General features: G+C 37.9%; 1 pseudogene; it reads right to left on the bottom strand.

The window, feature by feature from the left end:
• Positions 1-3,245: 3,245 nt before the first annotated feature.
• LOC105713810 (aspartate aminotransferase, mitochondrial-like) lies at positions 3,246-4,355 on the bottom strand (annotated as a pseudogene).
• Between the last annotated feature and the right edge of the window lie 17,067 nt (positions 4,356-21,422).

Below are 21,422 nucleotides of genomic sequence, written 5' to 3'. Positions count from 1 at the left end.
AGAACATTTGAATGTTTTATCACATCAAATGAAAATGCATCTCTTTAAGCCTAAACATATCTTAATCAAAGACTTGAGGATCTAGGTACTAATATAACTAGAATGTCCATATACTAATCTCCAATAAGAAATTAACAGAATCCAAAAACCTCAAAGTCCACTTGCTACCAACACTGGCATTCATCTCTTCTTTGCTAATAATTCTGGAATAGCAGAAGACCATTGCCTAAAACTCTCTTCCCTGTGGACAGTGCTTACATGAGCACAAGCCAAGTTGGCTTACAACACTCTGTCATGGTCATTGTTCCATGATTAGCTTACCTGCTGTCTTGGTTCATTTTGTGCTACTATAACAAAATATTACTGATACCCGCTGTTTCAGTTTGTTTTGCACTTGTATAATAAAATAGCACAGACTGGGGAATTTACACACAATAAAAATTTACTTGGCTCATGATTTTAGAGGCTGGCAAGTCCAAGATCAAGGGTCCTCATCTGGTAAGGGCCTTCTTGCTGTGTCATAACACGGCAGGAGTCATCACATGGCAAAAGGAAGAGCAAGAGGAAGCCAAATTTATTTTTATAACAAATTCACTCCTGTGGTAACAACATTAATCTATTCATAAGGGTAGAGCCCTTATGACCTAGTCACCTTTTAAAGTTTCCACCTCTCAACAGTATTGCATTGAGAGTTAAGTTTTCTTAACACATTCAAATCATAGCACCTGCCTTCTAAGACAGTCTTTTGTCAGATCTCATATATTCAATCAGATGATTGTGAAGTTTGCTGGCCTGGGAGCCACTCACCTTCCTTCCAATGACTTTGCATATCTCTTCTCAGGTTACATATTGATTTTTTTAGTGTAACTCCAATTTCATTCATGTCTAGATTCTTAGGGGTTCAGCTCACTGTAGCCACCAAAAACTGTCAGCAGCTGGAACAAGAAAAATGTAGAGCTAAATCAAATGACACACTAACAGAGTGTTGACATTCCTGACTGTCAGAGAATAGGTATACTCACCAATTGAAAGTTAAGTCATCTCGGGAACTACTTGACAGATTGACTTCCTTCCTCCGGAATCTATTTCTCTCAGACTCTGAGTGTCTAAGCCCTGCCCCAGCTATTTTGTTATGTGGACTATAGTCAGCAGGTTGTCCATGACCCATCCTAGACCCACAAGCACATGTTAGCTCAAGGAAGCCATTTCTGATAGATAGTCTTCCTTTAAAAAAAAAGCAATGCCCTCATTCTGATCTCTTATCACCTAGAAGCTCCTGAGAGCCTCATCGCCCTCTTCATATTCTGGATGTATTCTGACCTCAAGGTTAATGATGTGGACACACAGAATTTCAGACCGGGAACCACCTTACAAATCGTACAGCTGATCTCCCCAACTTTCAGATGTAGAACAGAGTCTGAGAGACTGAGCAACTTGCCCAATTTTGAGACCTAATTCATGGTCAAGAGAGAGCTAATATCCAGATCTCCGGATGCCCAGTTGAATTTCCATTCCATAAAATCTTGCCAATGTTACCTATTCTCTCAGGGCCTTGCCATGTCACTGCATAATCAATATATTTGACAAAATCAATGTATTTGGGTTGAGGCGGTATGGCTAATAATGAGTCGATATTACTTTCCTTAGATAACCTACTGGAAAGACTAATTCAGGAAACATGGTGGGCTAAAGTGACAATAGCTTCCGGCAGGATGTACAGACATGTCAGGCTCTTCTGTGTGAAGTGCCCTGATCTACAGCTCATGCTAAAGAGGTGGCACAATGCAGACCTTGTAAACCAGATATGATTGAGTCAGCATGGGCTTGCAACCGAAGTCTGGTTAGGAACGAATGCTAAGGCCTGACATTAGACAATGAGCTAATAAAATTCTCTTTTCTTGCAGGGAGAGGGGGTTTACAGTAATTTTATTGTCACAGAGAAACCAGGCTACGATAAGTCTACATGATTAGAGCTGATGGTGCTTCTTTCCAATGGGTGAAGCCTGAGCCCGGCTGGCACCACACAAAGCCTAGAATATCCTCTTTCCTGGTACTAGCCTGTGTGCCTAACTCATGATGTGGAATGATTGACTGCACAAACACTTTCAACAAAGGGAGAAGGTCCAACTCGGCAGAGACAACATCCCAACCAGGGAAAAATTGCACAATCAGTGAAGAGGATGCTGAGGATGTGGTTACCTACTCTTCGCTACTCTTTGCTGAGAAAGATGAGGATATGGCATCAGCAGAAAATTATGTTCTTTGTTCTTTTTTTTTTTTTGAGATAAAGTCTCGATTTTGTTGCCCAGGCTGATGTGCAGTGACGCAATCTTGACTCACTGCAACCTCTGCCTCCCAGGTTCAAGCGATTCTCCTGCCTCAGCCTCACCAGTAGCTGGAATTACATGCTCCTGCTACTATGCATGGCTAATTTTTAGTAGAAATGGGGTTTCACCATGTTGGTCAGGCTGTTCTCAAACTTCCGATCTCACGTGATCCGCCCAAAGTGCTGGGATTACAGTTGTGAGCCACCGCTCTCGACCTCTTTAATCTTAAATAAATCCTGATAGGAAGAGGTTGATGGTCCAACAAGCAGTAGAATGGTACAAAAATTTACATTGGTTAAAACTCGTTGTGCATAAGGAAAAGAACAGCAATGACAAGGGAGAAAAGAGAGCCTTCTCTTTTTCTTAATTAAGACAGGAATCTGCATATTTTCCTTGCTGTAGTGGCAGCAGACTCATTGGTTTTCATAAACATAAATTTCTGTAATATGGTATGTTGTTGAGGTCTCTCCATGATCAGAGGACACACATGAGGCCAACTGTTCATGACAGAACTAGGTCTTCTCTCAAAGCCTCTGATGTCTGCTATTTCTCATGAGGAACCCAACACCGTATGACACTTCAGTGAAAGTTTCTGAAATATTGCAATGGCATAATTGACAGATTTCTTGGTGTGATGACTTTCTTGCACATGTAAACTCTGTGAGAAAAGTTGGATTAAAAGGACAGGGGAGAGTTTGGTTTAGAACCACAATGTTCCAGAGGCCAGCCACAGATACCTCTGCCCTACGTCATGACATGTTCTTTTCTGAGAAACATTCAGTCGCTGAGTGTTACACACTGTGGTTGAAAGAGACAATCCACTCACCACCATTCACCCTCTCTTATCCTCTGTGTGAAGCTCCCAATAGCAGAGGCTGAAGACAGAAATGTTGTCTCTGTTTCCTTGCACCGGGGACATTACTTGGTGACCTGGTGAATGGCATGGGCAAGGTTGCCCACGTTGCTGGAGGTGACCCCTGCCACAGAGATGCAGCAGTCTTTTGTCATGTAGATGGAGAACCCCTTAGTCAGCCTCTCTACCTGTTCCAGCTTTAGCCCTGGGAGCCAAAATGTGCCAATTTGCTCAGTCATGTGTTGCCAGTTGTGGGTGGATACCTCCTTCTTGAGGTTGGAAACCAGCTGAGTCTGCATGCTAATGATGTGGTCGGCCATGGCTTTCACTTCTTGCAACCATTTTTTTTTTTTTTTTTTTTTGCAAATCTGGAGTGTTTGGAATGGTAGAAGCAACCGGGTCCCATTGAGGAGAGGGTTGGAATACATGGGATAGATCAAGATCTTCAATTGTGGCTCTACCCTCTTGACTTCATCCTCATCTTTGCAGACCACTGGGAAGGCTGCCACACCCTCACTGTATAAGCCCATGTTCTTGGCTTACGATTAGCAGAGACAAACAATAATGCCCTGTTGGATGAAGTGAAACACAGCCCAGGCATCGTGGTTACCATTGCCACTGGTAAAGCCTCGTTAGGCCATGTGAAAGAACACAAAGAGATTTCTTTTTTCACCACTGTTGCTATTTCCTTCCACTGCTTGGGACCAGGGTCCACTCCCATGGGCGCAGGCATGCAGAAGAAGAGCACTTTGCTCTGGTATTTTTGAAATGTCCCCCATATCGCCTGTGAAGTCAAAACCTCAAGTCTTGGGGTCATAATACCGATAACCTTGTAGCTGCATGCCAGCATCCATGAAGATGGGTGTGTGATTTCCCCAGGTTGGTTTGGGCCGAAAAGCATCTCGGCTGAACTTAAAAAATCTTTGCAGAAAACTGGCTCTGATTCTTAAGGCCCCAGTTCCAGAAATGGTCTGCACAGTGACAAACTGGCCACTTTTCAAGACTTTGCTTTTCTCACCCAGGGCTACTTCTGCAGATGCCTCGCAAAATTCAGCCAGTCCCCCAGTGGGCAGGTATTGCTTGTCCAAATATTTTGCAGTAATCTGGGTCTCTGCTTTGTGGACGCTAGGTTGCAGGCAAGGCTTTCCATTGTCATCCTGTTCATCCCAGTCCATATTAAGGGACCTGACTTGAACAGATTTTATGTTTTGTCTGTGATGTCTATATAAAGATTTCTTACCCTCACGTGGTTATTTTTAGGGATCAAAAGAAATCAGTGTAAAATGAAAAATAATTTAAACATGATCAACATTTTGCAACTACTTAAAATTATATTTGAAGTTGTTTTTACATTGTTTTATTGGTAATAGGTATCACAGTGAGTAAAAAATTCAGTGGGAGCCAATGCCGTTAGTACCAAATGAGAACTTTACTATATTTTCTAACTTGGCAACATATCAGAATTGTGATTATCTAAAAATCTTGTAATCCAGTCAATGGATGTTTTTATTTTAATTAAATGCCTGTTGTTCTCAAGAGATGAGATTATCCTATGAAAACAATGTTTATTGGAATTTTTTTTTTAACCGCTACCAAGTACAAATCTCTTACAAATCTTCCCCACCATCCATAGCCACATCCTCACCCTGTGTGCTCTGAGTGCCTATGTCCGTGCATACCTTATGGCAGCCGGGGATAAATGCAGCCAGAGGAAAAAAGAACTAGCAATCTGAAATTAATACTTGCTATTTTAGCTGCATGCTGATAACGTTGTAGATTATTGTCTTTTTAAAAAAATAAAATTTGACCTGAAACTCATGAAAATTCTTGAAATCCAAGTAGCTCTAATTGTTTCTAAATAAAAATACAGACTGACATAAACACTGAATGGCTCCTGGGCAATGTATCGTTGCAGGTTAAATACGCTTTGCCCCGAAGGCTGCAGTTCATAGGGTATAGATAACAAGAGAAATGAAATTGGTGATCTCAGCTAGTCCAAAGTGAATATTAGCATATATCACCAACCTGTCTCCAGATGTGACCCTATTTGCACTATCAGTCTCTCTGTCCTCAGGAAATTGTTGCTAGTGAGAGAAGGGGGGAAAGAAAGAAAAGAAGAGGGGGCTGATAGTAGTGGGAAGGGCATATTAATGAGACTGAGAAAAAAGAACATTTTCCTGATCTAATATTCTTTGCATTCTCTCCCTTTTTTAAGAACAAGGAAGAAGAAATAGCGCCTCCTTTCTTACCCTAAAGGGAGCATAAAGAACAATGTCTTCTAGGAATGCTAGGACATTTCCATTTTTCTCTTTGGTGTTTTTAATATTTTGTTACTAGAGAGAAAAAAGTATTGCCAATAGGAATTTTTTTTTTAAGTTTAAGAATCAGCACTCACCAATTATCCCCAAATTTAGCTCCTTGAAAGCGAAAAAAAAAAAAAAGAAAAAATTCAGCATAGGTTTTGAAGAGGAGGCTAGATGGAGAAAGCTTTAATCCTTCAGGAGCCAAATGAATCTATGTTTCTGTACTATTAAGTAAAGTAAAAAAGGCCAAAGTCATGGGCATTAGCCCCACAGGGGCCAGTTAGCTAGACTCAAATTCAAGGCCATGGAATATGTATCTAACTTTGCTGCTGGCAGTTAATTATATCAATGACTATCAGGAGGAATAAAAAAGTGTCTTCTCAGTGCCTACTTTAACATTGCCTAAGACTTTCAGCTCAGCTGTTATAATTGTAAAAAAAATTCTTTTAATGGAAACAATTTTAAAATTGTATCAACTTTGAAAGTAAACTTATATCCATGAGCTGCTACACAAACACGACATTTGTAAAGTAAAACTAGGCATATCTTTTGTAGATAGAATTTTAGTATTTATTTCTGCAAAGCTAAGACCAAATAGTCTACTTTTTGCTTCATAGTTTACATAGAGTTTTTCTTATTGTAGCATTCAGAGCTTATAAATAGCACGTTAAATAAACATGAGGTTTTTTTTTAAGTCATAAAAGTTGATTTTACCTTTCTTTTCTAAATTATTTCATAGCCAGATATAAGTCATTAACTTTCTTAAGTAACTATTAGAACCAGGAAGAAGTACCCAAGACTTACTTTATCTTTAGCTCTAGTATACTTCTTACTGTTTCTGTATATTAAGACATAAAATGATTTTAGAGTATTAGAGAAAAACTATGGTTTCAAGATTAAGCAAAGTTATCATTAACCATTGCATGAGAAATTGATACTATTCACAGAGAAATGTTTAATGTAAGTTTTAAGAGTACAAATTCAAAATGGAAAACCAAGCTTTGCATACTGATAAGGTGATGAGTGGCAATACCAACTGTTGAATCAACTGAAATAAAGACAAACATGACTCAGTATTGCAATGTGTTAAGGCTTAGCTTTCTGTTTCATCCATAACTATTTCTGTACAAATTTCGAAACAGTTTGCTAATTAGCAAATGCTGTCTTCATAATAGACTGTCAAAACTTGTGAGAAAAAGGTATTTCTTTCCTCCTTTCTTTTTTCCTTCTTTCATCACTTCTTTTTCACCTTCCTTTCTTTGGTTCTCTCTCTTTCCTTTCTTCCCCACCTCCTCCCTTCAATGTCTAAGTAAGGTCTTATCTTCGGTCATGCCTGCAGCCTAAAGCAGGAAATTCTGGAAGATTCAGGGAACCACTGCCATCTGACGGAGCCTTCCCAACTGCACTGAAAGTCAGCAAGAAGAAGCCAGGATTATCTGAGCTTCCTTTTAAGGTTTGTATGAGAAAATAATAACTAAAATAGGTACTAAGAACTTACTCTATGCCAACACTGTTTTAACTCTGTTACGTGGAATGCCCCGTTTAATTCTTATAAAATTTCACCTGGTGTAGTTGAGGAAATCAAGGATCAAAAGCTCTATTAGTTTGTTTGAAGTTTAGGCAGATAATGATTAGAGAGTCAGGATTAATTTAATTATACTATCTCCTTGTGACCAGGTTTGGGCACAAAGCTCCAGATCACTCCTACCTAAACGCATCCATGTTGACAAATCTGGAGAAAGCCTGTATACCCTAGAGAAGTGCCTTTCATCCTTGTTCATCTAAAAATTCTTTCAGGCACGAGAGAACAACCTAGTCAACAAGTCTACCTGCTCTATAAACAGATGTGTAATGGCAGCACACTCAGACATGGATAAACACGCCTCAGAATTGGTATGCAAGGTCCACCATCTGTCTAGTTTGTCCACTCCAAACTTATGAATCTTGATTAGCGTTGTCAATTGGGGTTCAGCCAATTTACATATCTATCTCAAACAATACCTAAAGGAGCCCTTCAGTCTTCTACTTCTCTGGTTGTGCAAGACTAAAGCTATCATGTTTACTAAGCTTTTCTTTTAGCTGAATGTCTAAGGCTATGCTCTCGTTTCTTTTTAATGTTAAACACGATGAAAATCCATGATCGATAGTGACATTATAAGTGTGATAATAGAAGAAAGGATGTGCAAAGGTAGAAGAAAAGAAGAAATACGGTAATCCATTAAAATTATATTGCTTGTATATTCATAGCACTTTGTTCCTCCCCATGGAAGTGGGAGGCAGGGTCATAATAATTAACTGTGTTGTATTTCATCATTAACGCTGTCTTAAGGCATTGAAAAAACTGGCAATATTATGTTTTCTTTATTTTAAACCATTATGCTAAAGGGTTAATCAGCATTTCCTGTGAAAAGAACAATGATGTTTAGCCAACTGCTTTTTAAAAAGCAGACAACAAGAAATAACTTCAATAATTCATATTCATTCAAGTCCTATGGTTAATGAGGCAAATGGAGTGCTCTCAGAGGGGATAAAAGCACACAGCAGCAGCATCAAGAATCTTCAAACCACTGCTGGAAAAGGATACTCTAAGTCCAAAATACCCCCTAACCACCTACTATTCATACTTTACACTCAGGATAAACTTAATATCGTCCTAATTCTGCAGATGGTAAGCTAAAACAGTGCCTATACAATTAGAGCACAAGCAAGCAACTGCTTATACTCTTCTTTGTTTCTGTGGTTCTTAGCCATCATGATGCCATCCAAGTTGTCTGAAGTTTTCACTACATTAAGCATACACTCATCTGATCAGGCACAAAAAGAGGGAGACTGTGACCATCTCTGTGCAGTCCAGCAATTAAACGGTTGTCAGGCTAAAGAGATATCAAAGTTGAAGATCAGATCATGGACTGAATTACCAAATGGCATGATAAATAGTCAGTCTGAATTGTTTAGAAAGATGATTGATTTATCAGACATAAACCTGGTAAAGTGTAACTGCATGTTCATTTTACTAACATTTATTAGGCAACAACTATAAACTGTCTGTACTGCACCAGGCACCAGATATAGGAAAAAGAGTAAGACATCCCCTGTGAGTTCTAAAATTCTCCTGGGGCTGACAGAGACCATCACTATTCAGTTGGATTTCATGTAATAATGCAAGCCTCTCTAGGAACACAGTACTCTGAGGAAAGTAGCAAGAGTAAAGAAAGAGAATTCAGCTTTAAAAGAGGAGTTCTTTTTGAGCTGAGTTCTAATGAATGAGTGGGAAAGAAGGTAAATTCATTCATTCATTCACTCATTCATTTATTCATTTCATTTACCAGCAATGTACTAAGCTTCTACTTAGTATCAAGCTCTTCATAGGGTTTCAGGAGTATAATGATAATCAAGCCATAGTGCCTGCCCTCAGGTTGCTTATAGTGTGGTGCGCACTGAAACCGTAAGTACATAAGCTCAGTCCTTGATATGGTTGGGCTTTTGTCCCCACCCAAATCTCACATTGAATTGGAATCCCTAATGTTGGGGGAACGGCCTAGTGGGAGGTGATCGAATCATAGGGACAGACTTCCTCCTGTTGTTCTCATGATAGTGAGTGAGTTCTCATGGGATTTGGTTGTTTGAAAGTGTAGTACTTCCTCTTTCTCTCTGTCTCTCTTGCTCCCATGTAAAGATGTGCTTGCCTCCCCTTCACCTTCTGCCGGGATTGTGAGATTCCTGAGGCCTCCCAGCTATGCTTCCTGGACACCCTGTGAATCAATTAAACCTCTTCTCTTCATAAATTAACCAGTCTCAGGTAGTTCTTTATAGCAGTATGAGAACAAACTAATACATTCCACTTCTTTGTTCCCTACTGCTTCATTCTGGTGTTAATTATTTTATATCTGAGTCATGCAACCACTGGGCTTTTTTCCTCTTCAGCCTCACTAACTTCCAAAAATGCCATATAATATTTACCTTAAAGCTCTCATTATTTTAGAATAAACTCCTCAGCAAGACATTCAAAGCCTTTGATGAACTTGCCCCTACTCATTTCACCCATTTCTCCTCCCCATCACATACCCGCTGCCCTTTCTTATCCCTAATGTTTTCTCTCTACCAAACACATTGGCCCAATGTTGTCTTCTTTCTCGAACCTCCAAGTTCTGCACCCTTTGCTTTCTGTATGTAGAATGTCCTTACTTCTTTCTGTGTCTACAGAATACCTCTTCATCTTTAAAGACTCTCCTTTCGGAAGCCTCCCTACTCTCCCAGCCTATGTAGACTCTCCCTCCTGGGTACTCCCACATATCCATGTGGTTACAGCAAGTACAGGAAGGTTTATGCTATGTTATTTGCACTATTCTGTTGTCTGTGTCCTTTATTGGACCCTGAGCCCCTAGAAAATAAGGAATGATTTTTTTTGGTGGTTGTTTTAGCAACATCACCATCTTGTACCCTGTCTGACAAACAGTAGCTGTTCAAAAGATATTTTTGTAATTCATTCATTAATTGTTGATCCTAACATTTAAAGTAGTCTATATAACCTGCTAAAATTATATTCTCTATACCAATGTAGAGTAAAGAAAAAGTAGTCTTTTTTCTTAAAAGGATCAAATAGCATGTATTTCAAGCTTGCTCCCTGTTACAACTATTCAACCTTGCCATGGTACACAAAAGCAGCCATAGGCATACACAAGTGAATTGGCATGGCCCATGACCAAGAAAATTGTATTTACAAAGACAGATGGCCAGTATGCAGGTTGTAGTGTGATGACCTCAGCTTTATTCCATAGGTCACAATCTCACATCCCAGAGGTTAGAGCTGCTCTATGAATCTGTTTTAATTTTGGTTGTAGGGAGACAACTTTCTATGGGTCTCTCAGGTTTCTGCATATCTTGCAAGCAGAAGTACTGATCACCTTTATTTTTCCATACCACCTTTACAGAGATGTTTGTATAGTGAAGAAACCTGGAAAATAGTGCCTCCTTCCAGAGTAGATGGCAGGCAAACTTATTGCCCATTATAAAATACTCAGGTCCCAAAACTCAGCGTAATTCTCCTGTAATACAAACCACTGTGTGTGTAGCTATCTCCTGGTCCCCTTTATGTCACTCTGTCGGATTTGGGCTCAGGGAATGAGGACACATGTTGACAGTGGCTACTATTATTACCATAGTAATAAAGTCCTTTATCTTTCATGTCTTCTGCCAACACCCATGAAACTATAACAGGCTAAATTGTTAGCTTGAATTAGGATAAAATGTCAGACCCTTCAGAGTTCTTGACAGTTTTTCCTACTTCATGCTAAACAATTTGAGCTAATCATTTAAAATTAAGAGATTTTGCTTTTAAAAAAAATAAACGTTACCTTCTCTTGAAAAACTGAAATATTTGGCACCATTGGACATGTATTTTTATATGGCAACAAATGACAAGGACTGAGCGGGAGCAGCCTCTAGGACCCCCCACCTCTGGGCTGATTCCTGCCCAATGATTGTTTCACTGATTTATATTCCTTATCTGGCTTCTGAGGGCATTTGAGTTTGTGACCCTGCTTGAAGCAATAAGGTGTCAGCAAATGTATTTAGGCATGGAATTAGGTTAGATCTGTGCTTTAGAAAGATAGCTTCACAGAGTGGTTGACAATATGAGGGTAAATTACAGTGAGAGAAATCTAGAATAAAATGTTGGAGAATTTTTTTAAAAACATGTTAAGAGAGCCTAACTAACATAACAGCAGGTAGAGTAGATACATAGGAAATGATTCCATGAAATTGTCAGAACTTGGTGCCATATTGGTATATCCTGGGAGAGAGCAGGACACTGAATTACGTAGAGGTTTTTAGTTTGAATGGTCCATTGCATAGTGATGCCAATGGTTGAAAGTGAAATCAGGAGGAACTTGATAAAGTTTTGATGGAGTAAGAGAAATTTATGGGGAGGGCTAAGAACCTGACAAGCTGAGGAACATAAAGGATATTCAGCTAGACATGTTAATAGCAGTACTGTCTAGCTCTGGAGCAGGTTGTGTATGGATGAGTCTCAGGGAGTCCGTACAGCTTGAGATGCTGAATATAAAAGTTTATATGCTTATTGAATAGGCATTGTTTGTATTCGTGTGGAAGGTGTTGCTGCCTCTCATTAGACTTTCAAAGGGACCTGTGACAATTCTGCAGAAAAAAGTCTGGAGCTGTAGATGAGGGAGTCATCCACAAAATAGATGAGACTGCCCTCTGGGATGTGTCCATAGTAAGAATATAAGGAAAGCAGACTAAGAAAAAGTCACAAGAAAAATAAATACAAAATAATTTGTTGAGACAGAAACAGAGACATTTCTAGAAAGAATGTTAAGACTTCAGAGAAATCCATAAAATGCAGGCCTGAAAAGAAGCCACTACATTTAGTGACTGGTGACCTGTAGCAAGTATGGAAGCCTGGCTTCAGTGGGATTTTTTGTTTGTTTTTAAAAAAGGAAGATTAGAAAATAGAGGCAGAATAAGAAAGCTACTTTTCTGGGTTGTTTGAGGATTACGTTGAAAAGTTAAATTTTAAGCAAGTTAGTGAGGATTATTTAGGGAGAGACTTGAATATATCTGTAATTAAAAGGGAGACAACTAAGGAGAAAGGTAATTGACGATGTTATAACAAGGACAAAAAATATTAACGTGTGAATCCTCCAGGCATCTTTAAATTCCCCTACCTATTAAGGAAATTCTGACATTTTTACTTCTCCTCACCCCATACCCCACGTCATAATCTCCCTGCTCACTTTATCAGACATATTCGGGCATTGGGGGTTGGAGGAAAATCAGCTAAGAGATTGAGAGACTTGTATCAGAAAGGGTAGAAGTTTACTGGAATGAGAACATAGAACAAATTAAAAGGAAAGAGAAAAGGAAAAAAGGCTCTCCAAACCACAATTTGTGTCAGAAAACTGAAAGTTTAGAGGTAGAGAAAGGGGTTTCAAAGCATCTAGGCATGGGAGAAAGTGGGAAAGCAAGAGAAATTACAGAAAATGGATATAAAATGGTACTCTGAATTTTGAACAGTATCTCCTTTTGTGACTTTTGAGAGCTGAAAGTAAAGATCTGGGTGATATTTTACTCACACTGTTGTCTGGACTGTGTTTCTTTGAATATCACACAATGTTTAGACTGGACCATCTGGGGTTGTAGTGTTTATTTGGGTTACAAAACAGTGAGAAGGTTACAGATAAGAGCCATGCCAGAACTTCTCCAAATCCCAGGGCAGGACAGCAGCGGTGTTTAGACTGACAGTGATACAGGGGAGGTGATCCTTAAAATTGGGGCTTAGTCCAGGAGGGCTTTTGGTTTCTCCCAGGAAAGAATTCAAGGTGGGGCCGGAGGTGTTAGACAGCACCTTTTTTTGAAGCAGCAGTGTAGAGAAGCAGCGTACAGCAACACTAGAGGGCTACGCCTTGCAGAAAAGGGCTACCCCATAGGCAATGTGCCCAGAGTGATTGCTCCGAGGTAGTTATGCAGTCATATTTACACACACTTTTACTTATATGCAAATTAAGGTGTAAATTATGCAGAAGTATCTAGAAAAAGGGTGGTAACTTCCAGGTCATTGGGTCATTGTCATGGAAAGGGGTGGTAGATAACTTCCAAGTGTTGCCATGACAATGATAAACTGACTTGGTACATTGTTGGGCATGGGTACATTATGGCAAGCTGCTGCCATCCTATCCCTATTTCAACTAGGCCTCCATTTGGTCTGGGGTCCAAGCCCCACCTTCAGAGTTGAGTCCTGCCTCCTGTCTAAACAGGATGTACCATTATGAAGCCAATAGTAGAGAAGAGATAGAGTGGTGAACAGAAAATTTTCATGTCCTTTATCCTTCATCCTAAAAGCAAGGGCAGTTAAAGGGAAAGAAAGACAACAGAATGACTATCTTCTTTGTGCTTTGATTAGATTTTTACTGATTACCGCCTCTGCCACCTCCTGCCCAAGCCTGGGGTAAGAGAACAAATGTTGGAAATAAAACACAAAAGAAAAGAAAAAATAACATGTATGAGTGAAGCAAAGCTAAGAATGAGATGAAAAGTAGAAAAAATGCGATTTGACCACCTGTTCTGTCTTATTTTCTTTCCCTTGAAACCAACCATTGCCTGTCCAAATGAAACTATTTTTGGGGAATGACAACAAGGGAAGAAACAAAAAGGGTCGGGGGAAGATAAACCATATCTTATAAAAACTCCTATTTTAACTTCTTTCCTTTCCTTCTTCATTCTTACTTAACACCATCCACTTCAACCTCACCCTTCATCTTCCACCCTGAGAGCTTCTATTTGACTTATCATTCATATTCTACTCCTGATGTCATACTGCTCTACCTCAAAATCCTAGAGCTAACACCAGTGGTTTGAAGCTGAAGAAATCCCATCGTTCTCCAGTCATCATGTAGGAAGAGCTTTAGAATTGTAAATAGGATTGAAAGCGGCAAGACATGCTTCTGATACCCTGAATTTGAAGTACTAAGTTTCTGTTCCCATAGTCACATGGTTTTTGCCTTAAATTCTTTCCAAGTTCTAAACAAGCAATTTATATATGTTTAGACAATGCTTAGTAGAACATATGTAGGACAGGGAGGAGCAAGAAAGGAGGGTGCTGTTTCTATTTTGAAGGCTTCAGTTTGTTTTCTAACCATTTAGTAAAACATTTTCTTTGTTTGACTTCAGTGCTTTTTGATATGTACTTAAAATTCAGCATTAGCAAAGTGCCGCTGTAAACTGGTTTATTTCTCTTTGTAATTTTTCAGCCACTGTTTTTAGTTGCATGAGGCTTTAAGGGCTATGTTCAAGGACCTATTTTTCATTATATATTAATTTATCCAAATACTATGCATAATTGAAAGAGACTGTCTCAATAAATGGTAAATGGTAAACTAAAAATTTGTGGGTTTAAACTTCACACACACAAACAATCGTTGTGACGAGTTTAAGCATAGTGTAATCCCACAGAATTGCACATATTTATTAGGGTGCTGGATAGTTCATTTCAAACTGGATTAAGAGGCATAAATTTGTAGTGTGGTTCCAGGTCAGCCTAAATGTCTGAAAAATTTGTTAACTTAATGGAATGACTCTATAAAAATTGATCAGTTTATCTTTTGTCCTGGCAGAAATCTCTTCATAATCAAACAGAAAAGTTAAGAAGCCGAATTCACAAAATATTTGCCATCATTTGTCTTTGTGTTTCTAATTGTTTTTGTGCCTTAGAATTTGTTTGTCTTCCACAATCATATAAAATAAACAGCAAAACATGGTTTTTATTTGTTCTGATTTGAGCTGTAGACATTGCTTCTTAGTAATATTAAATAAGTTATTTAATTCACTTCTGTTTAAATATTGATAAAGTTTATTATTTGTACTCCAGATTTTTCCACAACCTAGAATAATTTAGATAATTAATAGAATTTTTGATACATTTTAGAATAATTTAAATTAATATTTAATTCACAGTTCTGTTTGATAGCATATAAAGTAATGATAAATATGAGTATTTGGGCAACCAGTAATTCTTTAATAACATTCTCTTATGGAGATAAAAATGTTTAAATATTAATTAATTTAGTACTATTAGAACTGCATAGTTATTAGGCATTTCCAAATTTGGAAGAATTTTCATTACACAGTAACTGGGTAATGAAGAAAGAAAACTAAATGCCCTCCTCTAGTCTTTATAGGGGACACATCAAATGAAATTTTCTAATAATCTGGAGATGTTTCATAATTGAGTGCTTAGCAGTCATTCCAGAAATAGCAAATATAAGCCTTCATTATTGACTAGGGCTTCAGAGTACATCCACTTCTGTCTCTACACCAAATAGGTTTTCATTACTCAAGTAACATATGGCAGTAAATGAACCAAAAGAACATGTTGCATTATTTTTCTACATTAAGTGCTGACATTATCTTTGCCACACTATGTGTGCAGTTTTCTGTAATGAGAATCTGTTCAGAGACAGTTGTGAGGTACATGTTCCATTCTAGCTTATACCTTTCAGAAGGAGCCCATTTTCAAAGCAGCATACAGTTTGTGAATTATGCCCAATTTAATTATCATGCAGTGCTTTAGAAACCTACTCCTAAATGGCTGCTATTAACATAAGCAAGTCAATTTACATGTCACAGGGAAGTTCAAGTGAAAAGAAAATGTATAATGTATATCTGTATACTTGTGATTTATTCTAAGTACATTTCCTTTTCTTTTTTTTTTTTTTTTGGAGACAAAGTCTCACTCTGTGGCCAGGCTGGAGTGCAATGGCGCTATCTTGGCTCACTGCAACCTCCACCTCCCGGGTTCAAGCGATTCTCCTGCCTCAGTCACCCAAGTAGCTGGGACTACAGGCACATACCACTATGCTCTGCTAATTTTTTTTTTTTTTTTTTGTATTTTTAGTAGAAACGGAGTTTCACCATGTTGGCCAGGATGGTCTTGATCTCCTGACCTCATGATCCACCCACCTCGGCCTCCCAAACTGCTGGGATTACAGGCGTGAGCCACTGCGCCCGGCCTCTAAGTACATTTTGATTGAACAAAAAGAATGATAGACACACGCACTGATTTTTCTCCTTGTAAATTTTGCCTTTATAATAGCAATATTTAATAGATAATGATGACCTTCACAATCAGTCACATGTAGTTATTGAGCACCTACTATGTGTAAACATCATCCTGGGCAAAGGCCTTCTAAGTCTCTGCTTTGGCAAAATCAACTCTAAGTTAATTTTGCCCTAAATCTTTGAAGTAACAACTATAGAGGTTTAGGGGAGTAAGCGCTACCATCAAAGACAGGACTGTTTGGCACAAAAAATAAGTATCTTTTCTATTTTGAAATGAACCTTTACAAAGTGAAATAAAACTTCAAATGTAATATAAATATCTAAAAATCAATTCTAATTAAAAGAGTAGACACTGCTTGAAATGTGTCCCTGAATGGATCGAGCTGGCAGCAGGGTAGTCAACAGCAGAGCTATGAAGTTAAAGGAGAAAAAAACAAATGAATTGAAACACGATTTTAGAATCATTTACCCAATTTTCCTTCAATCTTTTAAAATTAGGAAATTCCACCAAGCTCAGGGAAAAAAAATTCCAGAAGAGAACTATAAGCATATTTTTTAAAGTGGTAAATAAGCATCACCAAAAAATTAAACGAAATTTGATGAGTGAGTCAATTTCAGCATAAAAGATGTATGGTTATTCAGATGTAATGTCTGTTTCCTGGGATTACATCAGAGCAAAGTTTATACTTTCAGGGAATTTAAATTTAGTTGTACGGAAGGAGAACATGTGAAACATAAAGAAACATTTCCAAATACGACTGTAGCATGATCTCCTTTTATGGAGGTCTCTGAAGAGCAGCGCTTCGGTTTTGGCTGTCTACAAAGCAGCCCCATAAATTAAAATATAAAACATTCATTCAAGCTAAAATTAGGGGCATCTTGTCTGATTCCAAATTACTTCAGTGGTTATATTTTCTAGTTTTGTTATTAATACATGGACATGTCTCTTATTTTATTAAAAAGTACAGGAATGATTTCACTTGGGTGGCTTTCAAAATCTGGAAACCTTCATACGCAAAAAATATTGAAGGTGATTATGACATGAACTTATAATTATCACCTAAGGAAAAATATAAAAGAGAGAATTCATGTTGGTTGGAACACTTATCTGTCAACATCAGTGCGGACAATGACATCTTACTCACTGGTTCATTCAATTACTCATTCTTTCAACAGATATTTATTGTGCATTTGCTAAGGGTCAGAAATATAGCAATGAACGAAGTCCTTCAAGGAGTCTAGCTTAAATTCTATAGCAATATGATGGAGAACAAAATAGTTTCTCTGCCTTCAGAGAGAACAGAATCTGACCATTATAGTAACAGCAAGAAGGAGGAGGAAGAATATGAGGCAAAGAAGGAAATGGGAAGGATAAATTAATCTTTGGATAGCAAGGTTGGGAATAGCTATTGTTATAATGAGGACATCCCTTTTTCCAGTTTATTTGCTGTCTGTCAGGTGTCTCAGCCAAATATTTTATATTTTCCAACTATCATAGTTACACTTTGCTTCATTTTGGGCAAATTTTTTAATGGCATAATCTTTGTTTTCTTTAAACAAAGGCACCTGCTACAAGATTAAGCTGAAAGTATAGTCTTAAGATATAAGAAAAGTAAACACTAGATTTGGAAAAAAGAAAACTTCTCTGTCAACAGCATAATCTTTAAAAAAAATTAAACATACTTATGAAAAATAACTAAACATACTTATGAAATTATCCCCTGGAATTCTAGCTTCTTGGAAATTCTAAGACTGTCCTTTAAAATGATCAGAAATGATTCACCAAACACTTTTTTCCATCTCCTTGTACCTTTAACATATTTATTATTAAAAATCCCTGTTAAACTTGACAGATTTGTTTTAAAAACATGCACTACTGAACTAAGGGCAGGAGTGGAAAGCATTTCTCCGGTAGCCTTAAAAAGAATGCAGTGCTATTGTGTTCATAGTTTAATCTGCCAGGATTCCATAGCCAAGAAAAGATGGGTGTCAGATCTCTACACATAATCTTCAGAACATCCGGAACTGAGAAACAGAGCTTGAGCAAATGAAAACAAGATAAAACTTAAGCAAGCCTGCCTTTAACTTTATAAGAAAGTGAATCAAATGGTGTAGAGAGAAGAAAAATAACCCTTATGGGTTTCAAAATTTGGCCTGAGACATGACAACTCTTTCTTGTCTGTTTGTTCGGTGCAGATACTGGTAATGGCACCCATTGAAATGAGAAGAAGGAAGGCAGGCATGCCAGAGAAACTATGTTTTCCTCCCAAATCTGATTGAAACACTAACAGGAGCCATAGTTCTACAAAAACAGGAAAATGAATGGGGACAAAACACCCACAGATGCAACTGAAGCTCCCCACACAGTGCTGGTAAAATGTTCTAGATCTGATACCTTGGAAGTTATCTAAAAGGAAGAGAGGGGCTGCCTGAAAAATTAAATATTCTTTATGGAGAAAACGATAAGGAAAGGAATACCTGTCACTTCATCCTACCTGATTAAATTGCACATAGCTATTCAGAGCGAATAATTTTATGCGTTTACACACCGAGTTAAACATGTAAATTTTGCATCAGCATAATGAAAACAAATGCAAATGCTGTTATTGTACCTATGTTAAAGAAAATGCTTACATGGGAGAGATTATATGTTAAAACTGGAGGCTCCCATAGTATCCCTCAATTACTAACAGTAACTCAGTTACTTTTCATGAAGTATCTGTCCTGTCCTAAAAGGCTCCCTTTAAATAAAAATTTTAAGAGGATATTTAAAAATATTAGAGAAATATTGCAACTCTGATCATTTCTCTAAATGAACTTTGTATCTTAGTACATCCCAAGCCATTCTTTATATCACCTGAGTCTCCTTTTTAAGTCAAAGATGGTTCCATATTCTAAAATTGCTACTTCAACGTTTATCAATAGTATAACACACAATTTGAAACAGAAATGCACAGTTATAGAGATTTGAGCTTGTTTCTTTTTCCCTTAGTTGGTACATGAGCTACCCTACTTAATCTGCTTAATTGCTTACTTGCTTCTAGGCTTTTCTAATGTATCATTTGATCATGGAAAGTGGTTCTCCTATTAGAGCATAAAATGGCATGTTTGTTCTTCAAGAAGCCAGCCCATTTCTTCAAAAGAATGAGATGATTAGCCTTACGTGCTCTGCCCTTCCACAGGGGTTACCGTGCACTGGCATGAACTATACAGGAGAAGAGATGTACTGCCTCACTTTTCCTGGGGTGACTAGCACTCTGTATCAGCCTTAGCTGGATAAATCCACGTAGGAACATGGCCTGGACTGAGTTATGGAGGAGTTGAGGACGAAGAACCAGGAATAGCAATGTTTTCAACGTTTTGTTTCTTGGTATCACAATGGTAATAATTTTCTTCTGTCTGCGCTGCTATAAAAAATACAGCATCCCGGGTAACTGAATAAATGCATGTTTACTGGCAGATGATGGGTTCCAGGGAGAGAGGTTAGGAAGCGCTCCCGTTTAGGACAGGTTTCAGAATAACCACTACAGCTATCTCAGCTCAGCTAAGTCTTTTTTTAATCCCATAATTTTGGATTTTGAAAAATGTCTTAAATATGAGTACACTAAAAGTAGTGTCTCCTTTTATTTGAAAATACATTGGAATCCTTCACAATGATATGTTATGACAGAAAATTTAAAAATTCAACCCATTTTATGGGTCATAGCCTAATGCTTCCAACTTTTACTTACGTGATGGCTTTGCTTTAAGGAATGTGACATTTACAGATATATATTACTTTCCAATTTCCACAATTAGCCCTTTGGAGATATTCCATAAAATGTGGATTACAAAGACTATCATCTAGACTAGAATTGGTAGAAATGCAGATTTCTGAGCCCTACTTGGAATTTCTGGGGGAGAGATGTCCAAAGAATGTGCCATTTTCAAACATTATCTGGGGAATTCTTACCAAAGTGCACAAAGTTTGAGAACCATGGCTTTAAAGACGGCTAAATTACAGTAAAAATGGCTACAACCAGAGCTGTTAGCAGGTGAAAAATGGTTATAGGTAAGGAAGCAGAGAAAATTGGCTCAATTTTCTCAAGAAGGTATTTGGCTCACAACCTAGTTAAAACTCTCTTTTCTGTAAATTCAGAAAGCAATCAGAAAAACTTTGATTGCACTGAGAAATAAAATATGAAATGAAATTTACAGAAATTGAAATATCTGTGTACACACAACTGAAGAGATTGTTTTCTCACCAAACGCTGCTTTCTCTTCTCACTTTACCCTGATGCAGTGTGAGAAAGCTGCAGTATCGATTCCACTCTTCTCTCTGGATTTCAGACCGTTGCTTGAACGTATCCTTGTGACTTGCTTTTTGCTCCCTTTCCATTTGCTGCTGTTGCTTACGTAGCTTGTTTGTGCTTGATTAACAGTACCTCATTTCCATGATTAAAAAAGAACTACTGTTTGTTCCATGAGTCTTCTGTTTCTCTCGATGACTATCAATTTCTGTTTCTTATTTTTGGTTAAAAAAGAAAAAGCCTGTGAACAGTGGGATCTGATTTCAAGACTAGCCCTTGAGAAGAAACTTCCTCAAATGCCAAACATTTGATTCCGACAGCAAAGGATGCAGATTCAGTGGTTCTCATCTTTTCCCTTCTGGCATAGGATTAAATATTTCTTTCATTTCTAAGAAGACAAAGCTTATTCTTAGATAACAGCATCTAAGTTTTTCCCCTTTCTATGATCTATAACTTCTTCCTCTTTCAGCAGTGCCAATTAATAGTTGCTAAGCTTCAGAAATATTTGTGGTTTGTCAGTGCCTTTTCAATTATACAAATTTCTTAAAAGGTCTTATAGGACTTTTTGTTTGTGTCTCTGGTACAACAAAATCAGTCATACCCCAAACCTCAGCATCATACAACATACAAAGATTCAGGTAGCAAAGTACCCCCGAATCCAAAATGAGAGTTTAAATTATTTCCGAAAATTAAAATATATGTTGCTGTTTTGCGTGCATAACTTTTAAATGACATTGTGTTACAGTTTATTTTCTTTTTCTTTTTTTCCCTTTTATCAGCATTCAGCATTTTCATTTTCTTTCTCCTGCCAAAGGAACCATTCCGAAAGAGTGCATTTGGCATACATTCTTTTGGTTTTAGGTGTTCCTGAAAATGGTGATTTGGAACAGAAAACCAAATACCGCATGTTCTCGCTTACAAGAGGGAGCTAAGCACGAAGTATGCGTGGACATAAAGATGACAATAGACACGGGGAACTATTAGAAGGGGAGAGAGAGGAGGCCAGGGTTGAAAAACTAACTACTGGATATTATGCCCACTACGTGGGTGACAAGATCAGTTGTACCCCAAACCT

The sequence above is a fragment of the Aotus nancymaae genome, unplaced genomic scaffold (genome assembly GCF_030222135.1).
Source record: "Aotus nancymaae isolate 86718 unplaced genomic scaffold, 86718_ANA_hifiasm-v0.15.2.pri h1tg000016l, whole genome shotgun sequence".
NCBI classification, from domain to species: Eukaryota; Metazoa; Chordata; class Mammalia; order Primates; family Aotidae; genus Aotus; species Aotus nancymaae.
This window is presented reverse-complemented; position numbering and strand designations above follow the sequence as displayed.